General features: G+C 42.1%; 1 pseudogene; it reads left to right on the top strand.

Annotated features, from left to right (window-relative positions):
• Positions 1-13,491, top strand: part of LOC117426748 (aryl hydrocarbon receptor-like) — a 168,125-nt pseudogene that overhangs the window by 132,889 nt on the left and 21,745 nt on the right.

The following is a 13,491-nucleotide window of genomic DNA, read 5'->3' on the forward strand; positions in this document are numbered from 1 at the left end:
CGCAAGCTGTCTTCACGGCACCTTTTGTTTGATAGCTTTTTGTATGGTGTTTATTTTGCATTTTGTACACCGGGTTGTATGTCCCACGTGAGCTACCATTGCTATGTTCTTCTGTACGTCTATGTAAATAAACCTGCACGCCTACAGGGCATGTCAATCCCAACCTTCCGGTCTCGGTCTCCTGTCAATCACACAGCGATCATGCATCCACGTCATCTAATGAGTAATTCCTTCAGCCACATGTAGCGAGTTCCCTGTTACACAATGATTATATGCTATAGCGATTGATTATATGCTATAGGAAGTGATTATATGCTATAGCCCCCGAATGTGCTGCCTAACTGATACATGTAGGGAGCGATGACTTGGAAGAGAATTAGCATCTTGCAGGGTAAAATGAAATTCCATTTGTTTAAAATGGTTTATACCTGAGGCACATCATCAGTTTTATTATTCCAGAGCTAAAAGGTCAGAGTTTGAATACAATTACAAATGGCCTAAAGATCTGGGATTAAAGAAGAAGTATGTTTGGAAAATGTCAACAAATTACTTCTTAAACTTGAAACGGAAAAAAAAAAACATTCTTTTTACATGACCTTTATGTGAAGCGTCCCAAGTGCGACCTGAAATGTTAACACTGAAACGGACATCAAACATAACTGAAAGTGAAGTGTGTAAAGTTTTGTTGGCATTTAAGGTGAGCAACACCAGATGGAAGGATTATTGGGGATTAATTCTGTGCTGCTGCTGCAATGTTTAAATACCCTCTGCAGGAGAACATGACCCAAGTTTTCAACACCATCGGGTTCAATCCAGAGATCTTACATTTGTGTCAAAGCATGAAACAGCAAATGTATTTATTTATGTATGTAATTAACATTTAGCGCTTGCCAGCATAAACACATGAAGCAACAACTTGTTTACAAATTGATATCAGGCATACACTTCATTGCAACAATCCTCACGCTGTGTGTGGTCTACAGACAAAACAGAAGAAACACAGCAAAAACATAAACTAGCACAAAACAGAAACAACTAAGACTGTCTGTAACTGAAGATCTGCAGATAGAAAGCTGTCGACTGCAGGCTTTATTATTGGTGTTTTTCATTTGATGAATTTTTGGTTTTCTAATTAAGAAATTATCGATCGAAAAACCATTCATTATTGGTCTTTTTTGTAGCTAGTCAAACAAGGAACTTGAATTATCTTTAATTTAACATTTACCTAAAAATATGAATCTGTAACACCCCCATATTCATTGTTTCACATTGAGTTGCTGCAGTGCACTACCATTTTTTAAACTGGAGTCTGTGTTTTTGCAACACACCAGGTTTTACTGTTACACCATATATATTACTTGTATATACCGATGCAAAGCAATTGTTTAAGCTTCCCTTATTTTAAAAGTAAGTAGCTTCAAAATGAATTTTCTTAGTTTCTTCACTACCCCCGTATCCATAGGTAGGGTACATAAATGTGTTCAAGGGGCAAAGCCAGTATCAATTGAACTACTCATTCCTGTATTATTAATATTATATTTTAAACTGGATTTTTGTGTGATACTAATCAAGATGTAAGCCTTATTGTATCGTAAATAAAAATTGGCTGAATATATCATTTAGATTTGTATTTTATAAAACACACTAGAATCACTATTGACAGTGACCGTGGCATCAGAAATTAATAAAACATAATATTTGGGCAATCAAACAATTAATTACTAAAAAAAAAAAAACATTTGAAGCTACTTTCTATGTAAGGTGACCAATGAGAAAGAGTGAACATAGGTTTAAAAACATATGTTTTAATTCCCACATCATTGCCTTTATGCAAAATGAAATATTTGAAATGTAGATCTTCACAGATTAAGTTGTTTTGCTTTTTTGAAAACAGGAGAAAAAGTCCCCAGTTCCTCAGTGGTCATTTACAGCCCAGACCAGCTGCCTCCCGAAAACTCCTCCTTCCTGGAGCGGGGCTTTGTATGTCGCTTCCGATGCTTGTTGGACAAGTCCTCCGGGTTTTTGGTGGGTTTTCATCAGAAAAACTTTACAGTATATTCCAGGGGTGTACAAAATCCAGTCATTGAGGTACTAACTGTTTAAGACCTAGAAGACGATTGAATCGGTTCAATTAAGTAATTTAGGGTACAGGTGGAACAAAGACCACTCAGATCCTCGAGGATAGGAAGTGTGCACCCCTGGTAATGTGTATATCATAAATGATTTGGAATAACAATTACCACAACCTGCCAGATTTACCATGTAACTGTCAATCCTTGGTGTTACATTTTGTGTTAAAATGTAAAATATTCAGGTTGATTATTGTGAGTGCAGCAGACTTTTGCTTTTATACTTTTGTTACAAGTTCAAAGTCAACAACAGTTTCCTTTTTTCAAATTTCCCCCAAGGGTGTGTCTACAAAAGTTTCAGACAGTAAACATTTCTGAAGAAAATGCAGAAAATTAATTCCAGTGAAAATGTCTGAAAACAATGACTTTGGAGAACAGACTTTAAACTCAGTTTGACATATTCATTGCATGCCATATTACTCGCAGCCATTCTTGCCTTCAGACGTTAATGGCTTGAGAATGAACTCAATCCCCCATCAAGCCCTAGGCTTCACTTTTCTTAGAAATACTGTACAATGAAGCCATACATATTCATCAAACTGTTCTGTTTAAATGGACACTTTTCCTTTAGAATTCCAGCTGATCTTTTGTAACACATTCCTAAGGAGAAGGGAGACCAATGGGATTAGTTGTATTAGAATGCTGTTCCCCTCTGCTTGTGGACTGATCTCCGGTGACACATCACTGCCTGAAGATTGTTTAATTAATTGGAATGCCATTGGAGTGGAGTGAGGGAGGAAATGGCTCTATTTATAGTTCTAGAGTAGCTAATGAATCTTCCTAGTCTGGTACACAAACCTGTTTTTTTTTTAGCATAACCAACTGTTGAATGTGGAGGAACCAGCACCTTATTTGAGTCAGATGGTGCCTGCTAATGGTTTCCCATTCAGCTGGGCACAGCTCGGCAGTGTAGCCTGGCTTTTTTAAAAGTAAGAGAGGGAAAATGAAAAATGAGAAATAGGAACAATTGGGGTTCACCAACCTGTCTACTTGTATAGGGATTAGGTAGAGAGGAATGGCATGCATGCTTTAACCTTCCTCTTTTTTCTTGCTCTTGTCCCAGGCGTTGAAACTGCAAGGCCGGTTGCATGGCCAGAACAGGCGGTCGGACGAAGGCTCCCTGGTGCCCCCCAGCTGGCTCTGTTTGTCATCGCCATGCCCCTGCAGCCTCCTTCCATACTGGAGATCAGGACCAAAAACATGATCTTCAGAATCAAGCATAAGATGGACTTCACACCTTTAGCCTGCGATGCCAAGTAAGCAGACCTGCAGAATCAACATATTCAACTCTGTACGCAGCTCCCCTGCACTTTACCATGCGTCCCATACTTCAATCTGCTCCCTGTTCTTTACCCTGCTCCCCTGTTCTTTACCCTGCTCCCCTGTGCTGTACCCTGCTCCCCTGTGCTGTACCCTGCTCTCCTGTGCTGTACCGTGCTCCCCTGTTCAACAATATGGAAGCTGTGTGACCAATATGACAGGAACAGTGTCATTAAGACTTTCCTGTAAGTCTTAATCAGTGTCATTAAGACATAACATGTAAACATATACATAAACTACAGAAAACTAAACTGCTAAATTCACAAAGAAGCACAGTCTAGGGATCAGATACCACAATGACAAAGTCAAACAAAATTTTGCAATAAGCAATACTACAATAGACTGATCAAGTGCCTATAAAAAAAATAGAAAAGCAGTGTACTGGAATTGAATAAATTGAGTGGATGATATCTCTGAATTTTGTTGTTCCGGTCTCTGCAGGGGTAAGATTGTCCTGGGATACACCGAAGCTGAGCTCCGAGTGCGTGGGACAGGTTACCAGTTCATCCATGCTGCAGACATGCTGTACTGTGCAGAGAATCACGTCAGAAGTAAGACTTTATTTAGATAAATTGAGAATCATTGTTTGAAGAAACTCACATAAGGGAGTATGGCCCTAAACAGGGCAAAGCCGCAGGTTTATGTTAAATCGTAAGAATCTGTGATGTTAGTTTTTCCAGAGTTGGTGATAAACTGAGGTTTCACATTAAATATGTTGTAGTAAAAAGTATTTTATTCATGAATGGGCAGGGCCAGGTTCTCCATCCGTCCACCCAATCGGCCATCACTAAGGGTTTGAACTCATATCTTTAGGATTAGGTTGCTGGCGACACTGGCTTCCACTGTGTAGAATGGGGGTTCATGTCTGAGTTGGGATTATACTACTATTTATTTATTTATTTTATTCTGTAAGGGCTTGGCTAGGGTCTTACTGTATACCATCATGGCTTTAGAAATGCAAATATTGATATTTTATTGCCATTACAATTTGAGACATAACAAAATAGGCAGTCATATTAGCAATACATCAGATTAGGTTAAGAATATATTTAAACAGAAGATAGTCCAGAAGCTTACTGATCATTTGTTGCAATTAATTTACTTAAAGGGGAGAGAGTGATCAGTGTGTGCACAGAAGCACTGTAGCTGTGTTCAGTTTGTTTTGTAGATACTCCTGGAGCCGCAGTGATGACATTCTGATTATATACTCTTTATACCCTCTGCTGTGAACCTGTAACACAATTCAAATGTGATTCATTTTACTTTAAATTACAGTGGCAGGGTAGATCATAAATATTGAAATTAAACAAAATAACAAAAGTTCTTTTCAAAACCTTTTTAGAAATGGTTTTGAATTAGAATCCTCAACTGTAAACCGAGGAAGAGGTTCATAAAAGGTTTGTATCAGTAGGTAATGTAGTTATATGTACTGTACTAAATATATAACACTTAAACTAATACATACAAACAACATTACCTGCAACTGTAAGTCACAGCAGCATGTGTTGTGTATTGATCCCACATTATTATTATTATTATTATTTATTTCTTAGCAGACGCCCTTATCCAGGGCGACTTACAATTGTTACAAGATATCACATTATACATTGTTTCACATTATACAGATATCACATTATTTTACATACAATTACCCATTTATACAGTTGGGTTTTTACTGGAGCAATCTAGGTAAAGTACCTTGCTCAAGGGTACAACAGCAGTGTCCCCCACTGGGGATTGAACCCACAACCCTCCGGTCAAGAGTCCAGAGCCCTAACCACTACTCCAGACTGCTACATTGAGATGCTTTCTCATTAGTTTTAGTGAGATACATGGTACTGTGAGCTACTTAAAATAAATTTAGTTGAAGCGAGTGTAAGCCACACCAAGCTAGCCCTGAAATACAAGGCAGGTGACAGCTTGACCCAGTCTCATCTGAGCGAGAGGGCAGGGGAGGGGCGTGGGGACGGGTGAGTAATTCACAGTAGAGACTGAGCGAAGGTTTATGTCAATGAGAGGATTGAAATGTGAAGTGGGGTTACAAATCCATACTGGGAATTAAAGCATGAGTGTGGGTGTGGTGTTGTCTTCACTAGCACTACATGTGACAAGATAATAAAGTACTCTTGGGAAGTGCACTGCTAGCCAACCACAGAATATAGTAATTCAATAGTGCATATATTGTACTTTTATTTCATATATAAAACAGTGCTCCCTATGTAATAAACAACATATACTAAAACAAACTGTTCAAGGAATAACAAAGAAAACGATTTACTGAATTGATTTATTGGCTGATAGCTCTTGGTTTGTCTCAATGTTTAATAAATGGCTAAAGATCAAGTAATAGCACATTAAATGGAAACATCTATATGTTTTAATGTGACACCTATCTAGTTAAATAAGAAATGTGCATGGTGTAATATTAATGTATGCTATAACTCTAAATTATTTCAGAGGTTATATGTATGTGTCTTCAGATATTCAAACAGGTTTCATTGTGTCGTGCGTTTTGGTGCTGTTACATTCCAGACTTCAGTGGTATCTGCACTGTCTCAGCATTTCATTTCTATGATATAGTTAGAGCAGTACTGCTCTTAATTTATGATGAATGCTCCAGTTTTCTGTAAATTAACTTGCAGCCCCCCCACCCACCTCCAATGGAAATGTACTGTAGACATTTTGGAGCAAAAAAATAAAGAGCATTACAATGCCAGTATCTAATTTCCAGTCCACTAGCAATTTATAAATCATGTGTTTTGCTGTTTCAGAAATGTCATCTGAAAAAAAACAAAAAAAACATTGGTCATATGTAATTTAAAACTCTTAAATGTTATTGTAATGTACTTTTATTGTAAAAGGGCGTAGTCTGTATTTCCTTTTGTTGCTAAGATTGCTGTGCTGTAACAGATATAAAACACAACAGAGCAATCAAACTTCTGAGTACAGAGAGGTGTCTTTGATTGAAAGACCTTTTGGCACTTTTTATTTACAGTTTACAAAAACAAGTTGCAAAACCGCATACCGTATATATCTTCAAATTAGCACTGCCCTTGAATAAACAGCACTGCCCTCGAATAAACAGCACTGCCCTGGAATAAACAGCACTGCCCTCGAATAAACAGCACTGCCCTGGAATAAGCAGCACTGCCCTTGAATAAACAGCACTGCCCTCGAATAAACAGCACTGCCCTGGAATAAACAGCACTGCCCTCGAATAAACAGCACTGCCCTGGAATAAACAGCACTGCCCTCGAATAAACAGCACTGCCCTGGAATAAGCAGCACTGCCCTGGAATAAACAGCACTGCCCTGGAATAAACAGCACTGCCCTCGAATAAACAGCACTGCCCTTGAATAAACAGCACTGCCCTCGAATAAACAGCACTGCCCTCGAATAAACAGCACTGCCCTCGAATAAACAGCACTGCCCTGGAATAAACAGCACTGCCCTCGAATAAACAGCACTGCCCTGGAATAAACAGCACTGCCCTGGAATAAACAGCACTGCCCTCGAATAAACAGCACTGCCCTCGAATAAACAGCACTGCCCTCGAATAAACAGCACTGCCCTCGAATAAACAGCACTGCCCTCGAATAAACAGCACTGCCCTGGAATAAACAGCACTGCCCTCGAATAAACAGCACTGCCCTCGCATAAACAGCACTGCCCTGGAATAAGCAGCACTGCCCTCGAATAAACAGCACTGCCCTTGAATAAACAGCACTGCCCTCGAATAAACAGCACTGCCCTCGAATAAACAGCACTGCCCTCGCATAAACAGCACTGCCCTGGAATAAGCAGCACTGCCCTGGAATAAGCAGCACTGCCCTCGAATAAACAGCACTGCCCTCGAATAAACAGCACTGCCCTGGAATAAACAGCACTGCCCTCGAATAAACAGCACTGCCCTCGCATAAACAGCACTGCCCTCGAATAAGCAGCACTGCCCTCGCATAAACAGCACTGCCCTCGCATAAACAGCACTGCCCTGGAATAAACAGCACTGCCCTCGAATAAACAGCACTGCCCTCGAATAAACAGCACTGCCCTCGAATAAACAGCACTGCCCTGGAATAAGCAGCACTGCCCTGGAATAAGCAGCACTGCCCTCGCATAAACAGCACTGCCCTCGCATAAACAGCACTGCCCTCGCATAAACAGCACTGCCCTCGCATAAACAGCACTGCCCTCGAATAAGCAGCACTGCCCTCGAATAAGCAGCACTGCCCTCGCATAAACAGCACTGCCCTCGCATAAACAGCACTGCCCTGGAATAAGCAGCACTGCCCTAGAATAAGCAGCACTGCCCTCGCATAAACAGCACTGCCCTGGAATAAACAGCACTGCCCTCGAATAAACAGCACTGCCCTCGCATAAACAGCACTGCCCTGGAATAAGCAGCACTGCCCTCGAATAAGCAGCACTGCCCTCGCATAAACAGCACTGCCCTCGCATAAACAGCACTGCCCTCGCATAAACAGCACTGCCCTCGAATAAGCAGCACTGCCCTCGAATAAGCAGCACTGCCCTCGCATAAACAGCACTGCCCTCGCATAAACAGCACTGCCCTCGCATAAACAGCACTGCCCTCGAATAAGCAGCACTGCCCTCGAATAAGCAGCACTGCCCTCGAATAAACAGCACTGCCCTCGCATAAACAGCACTGCCCTCGCATAAACAGCACTGCCCTCGCATAAACAGCACTGCCCTCGAATAAGCAGCACTGCCCTCGAATAAGCAGCACTGCCCTCGAATAAACAGCACTGCCCTCGAATAAACAGCACTGCCCTCGCATAAACAGCACTGCCCTCGAATAAGCAGCACTGCCCTCGAATAAGCAGCACTGCCCTCGCATAAACAGCACTGCCCTCGCATAAACAGCACTGCCCTTGAATAAGCAGCACTGCCCTTAAATAAGCAGCACTGCCCTGGAATAAGCAGCACTGCCCTGGAATAAGCAGCACTGCCCTGGAATAAACAGCACTGCCCTCGAATAAGCAGCACTGCCCTGTAATAAGCAGCACTGCCCTGGAATAAGCAGCACTGCCCTGGAATAAATAGCACTGCCCTGGAATAAATAGCACTGCCCTGGAATAAATAGCACTGCCCTGGAATAAATAGCACTGCCCTGGAATAAACAGCACTGCCCTGGAATAAATAGCACTGCCCTGGAATAAATAGCACTGCCCTGGAATAAACAGCACTGCCCTCGAATAAGCAGCACTGCCCTGGAATAAACAGCACTGCCCTGGAATAAACAGCACTGCCCTCGAATAAGCAGCACTGCCCTCGAATAAGCAGCACTGCCCTGGAATAAACAGCACTGCCCTCGAATAAGCAGCACTGCCCTCGAATAAGCAGCACTGCCCTCGAATAAGCAGCACTGCCCTCGAATAAGCAGCACTGCCCTCGAATAAGCAGCACTGCCCTGGAATAAACAGCACTGCCCTCGAATAAGCAGCACTGCCCTCGAATAAGCAGCACTGCCCTGGAATAAACAGCACTGCCCTGGAATAAACAGCACTGCCCTGGAATAAATAGCACTGCCCTGGAATAAACAGCACTGCCCTGGAATAAACAGCACTGCCCTGGAATAAACAGCACTGCCCTCGAATAAGCAGCACTGCCCTCGCATAAACAGCACTGCCCTCGCATAAACAGCACTGCCCTCGAATAAGCAGCACTGCCCTCGAATAAGCAGCACTGCCCTCGCATAAACAGCACTGCCCTCGCATAAACAGCACTGCCCTCGCATAAACAGCACTGCCCTCGCATAAACAGCACTGCCCTCGAATAAGCAGCACTGCCCTCGAATAAGCAGCACTGCCCTCGCATAAACAGCACTGCCCTCGCATAAACAGCACTGCCCTCGCATAAACAGCACTGCCCTCGAATAAGCAGCACTGCCCTCGAATAAGCAGCACTGCCCTCGAATAAACAGCACTGCCCTCGCATAAACAGCACTGCCCTCGCATAAACAGCACTGCCCTCGAATAAGCAGCACTGCCCTCGAATAAGCAGCACTGCCCTCGAATAAACAGCACTGCCCTCGAATAAACAGCACTGCCCTCGCATAAACAGCACTGCCCTCGAATAAGCAGCACTGCCCTTGAATAAGCAGCACTGCCCTTAAATAAGCAGCACTGCCCTGGAATAAGCAGCACTGCCCTGGAATAAGCAGCACTGCCCTGGAATAAACAGCACTGCCCTGGAATAAGCAGCACTGCCCTGGAATAAGCAGCACTGCCCTGGAATAAGCAGCACTGCCCTGGAATAAATAGCACTGCCCTGGAATAAATAGCACTGCCCTGGAATAAACAGCACTGCCCTGGAATAAATAGCACTGCCCTGGAATAAATAGCACTGCCCTGGAATAAACAGCACTGCCCTGGAATAAGCAGCACTGCCCTGGAATAAGCAGCACTGCCCTGGAATAAACAGCACTGCCCTCGAATAAGCAGCACTGCCCTCGAATAAGCAGCACTGCCCTGGAATAAACAGCACTGCCCTCGAATAAGCAGCACTGCCCTCGAATAAGCAGCACTGCCCTCGAATAAGCAGCACTGCCCTCGAATAAGCAGCACTGCCCTGGAATAAACAGCACTGCCCTCGAATAAGCAGCACTGCCCTCGAATAAGCAGCACTGCCCTGGAATAAACAGCACTGCCCTGGAATAAACAGCACTGCCCTGGAATAAACAGCACTGCCCTGGAATAAACAGCACTGCCCTGGAATAAACAGCACTGCCCTGGAATAAGCAGCACTGCCCTGGAATAAACAGCACTGCCCTCGAATAAACAGCACTGCCCTGGAATAAGCAGCACTGCCCTGGAATAAACAGCACTGCCCTGGAATAAGCAGCACTGCCCTGGAATAAACAGCACTGCCCTCGAATAAGTAGCACTGCCCTCGAATAAGTAGCACTGCCCTCGAATAAGTAGCACTGCCCTCGAATAAGCAGCACTGCCCTCGAATAAGCAGCACTGCCCTCGAATAAACAGCACTGTCCTTGAATAAACAACACTGCTCTTGAATAAACAACACTGACCTTGAATAAACAACACTTCCCTATTATTATTATTATTATTATTATTATTATTATTATTATTATTTTATTATTATTTGTTTATTTAGCAGACGCCTTTATCCAAGACGACTTACAGAAATTAGGGTGTGTGAACTATGCATCAGCGGCAGAGTCACTTACAATTACGTCTCACCCGAAAGACGGAACACAAGGAGGTTAAGTGACTTGCTCAGGGTCACACAATGAGTCAGTGGCTGAGGTGGGATTTGAACCGGGGACCTCCTGGTTACAAGCCCTTTTCTTTAACCACTGGACCACACAGCATCTGCAGCCCTTGAATAAACAACGCTGCCCTTGAATAAACAACGCACTCAACAAGAAACAAATAAACAGCAAACAGATTTACCATATTGGACAAAGAAGGGCAGCACCCTCAAACTGAGCTACTTCCAATAAACTCCCTTGAATAAACATTGCAGCTCTTTTAGACAATTTAAAATGCTGCAGCGTTAATTTCAAGATATACGATAGGTATCACATTATAATCCCAGTGTATTACCCTGAAGGGACTGTACTATAGGGTTTCAACCCTATGCTGACGACACCCAGCTCTACTTAAAACTCGACCCTGGAAGCCCCTCTGCCATGGTCCGGCTCTCGGCTTTCAAGACATCGAGGCCTGGATGTCTGCCAAGTTTCTTCAGATGAACACTAGCAAATCTGAACTCCTTCTACTAGGATCTAAAACTCAACTTAAGAATCTAAATATAGCTGCCCTGAACCTCGGAAACTGTCTGCTGCTGCCTTCCCCCACAGTATGAAGCCTTGGTGTACTTATTGACAGCAACCTCTCCTTTGATGCCCACATCTCCTCCGTGGTCAAATCTACCATCTTCAAAACAAACTCCAAAGTCCATCCCTACCTTTCCCTCCCGGATGCGGAGATACTTTGTCATGCATTTGTCTCTTCTCGACTCAACTACTGCAACTCTCTATATGGTGGTCTCCCAGCATGCACCATAAACTGACTGCAGCTAGTTCAGAATGCCGCTGCCAGGATCCTTACCAGATATAAAAAACATGATCACATCACCCCCCGTCTTGCCCAGCTGCACTGGCTACATATAAAGTTCAGTATTATTTTCAAAACTCTCCTGCTCACCTACAATGCCCTTCATCACACAGGTCCCGAGTACCTCCTCAACCTGCTGATCTGTTATGTCCCTGCCCGCAAGCTGAGGTCCTCCGACTCTGGCCTGCTTGTTATCCCCAAGCAAAAGTGCACCACAATTTGAGAATGCTCGTTTAGCTTCATGGCTCCGACTCTTTGGAACTCTCTCCCAGCTTTGGTGTGTGATGCTCCCAACACCGCTCGCTTTAAATCAACTCTCAAGACCCACCTGTTCTCTCTTGTTTTCCATGCTGTTTAAGCCTGATATCTGCTATTAGCTGCTGTGTTGCTGCTAATATCATGTATTATGCACTTTCCACTGTATTTAAAGTATTATGGATTTTCTTGTTGTTACTGCATCTTGTAAAGCACTTTGTGATGGTGGTCCACTATGAAAGGTGCTATATATAATGAAGATTGATTGATTGATTGATAACACTTAAACGAATACATACAAACAAATAACATTACCTACAACTCGATAAAAGTCTGTTATAAACATTGAGCACAATTGATTTGAAAACTATCACTGTGTACATACTCAGATTTTCAGAGTAATTCTCTTGAACATGTTTTTAAGGTGGACGTTATTAACCTTTCTATTATATCCAGAATTTAGATACATCTATTTTGTTGACCCAGTACAATTTCAAACTAATTGAAACAGCCTTGAATTAATATACTGTATATATATATATATATATATATATATATATATATATATATATATATATATATATATATATATATATAATTTGCATAGCTTATACTCGTTTATGTTATATCAGAAATGTATGGAAACTCTCATAATAAACTCAAATATATTTAATTGCATCATAATGTTATATGACCATTTTATTCCACATAAAACAAAATAGTATTTTAGTTTAATATTTGGCGATGGGAATGAATGAAGATTGAGCATAGCGTAGAATTTCAAGTATGTGAAAAAATAAACGTTTCATGAAGTACGACAGTAATTGTAGCTTTGGTACATTCATTGTCAATACAGTCGACGCTGCTTTATCGGGACGCCTCGGGAGAAGGAAAAATATCCTGAATAAGCAGCTGCAATTAAACGAGAGGCAGTTGAGGCGACCATAGTCACATTTTTCTGATTTGTGTTATGATTAAATGTTAAATACATTATTTAAAATACGAGTCAATGTTTTGACATGCCAACTTTCTTTGCAACAGCAACCTGAGAGACCATGTTGTAGTACTTTGTGACTTAGAAATCAAATCAACAATGTTGAATCTCCTTTAAAATAAAGCCAGAGCCGTACTGGTATACGTTTTCTTTCTGTTGGGCGAGGTTAACTCTATGAATACAGCTGGCTGCTGACAGTGAGTGAGCGTTGAGTGCACACATGGCCAGCTTACATAATTAAATAGCAAGGCGGAGGTGACTGCAGTCTATGAGCTTTAAAAATGTGTAGTATTTACTAGATAAGTTTATTCTCTGGAGTTTAAATGTTCAGTGTTAGCAGTTTAATCAGTTCAGTGTTTTATCTACCTTTACGTTTTTAAATAACAGTATTATTGAGTTGAGCAGGCAGCTGGGCCGCCCTACTTAGACAGTGAAATCACTCACCTGTTCTGCGCTGGAGCTGGAGCGACACGACTGTTATCTTTACTTGTGATGCTTTTATGTGTTTTTCATTATTTAATTCATTAAAGAACTCCTTTGTCGTGTGAGTGCATTACCCTACGCCTCCACACCAGTAATTACTACTAAAAGCGGAAGCACGATAATATTACTATTACAAAAATGGAATCCCGGGATTAAAAAAAAAATATCAATCCCTAACTCCTGGGATTGGGAAGTGTCTGGAATTGG

This window comes from Acipenser ruthenus, chromosome 11 (assembly GCF_902713425.1).
Source record: "Acipenser ruthenus chromosome 11, fAciRut3.2 maternal haplotype, whole genome shotgun sequence".
NCBI classification, from domain to species: Eukaryota; Metazoa; Chordata; class Actinopteri; order Acipenseriformes; family Acipenseridae; genus Acipenser; species Acipenser ruthenus.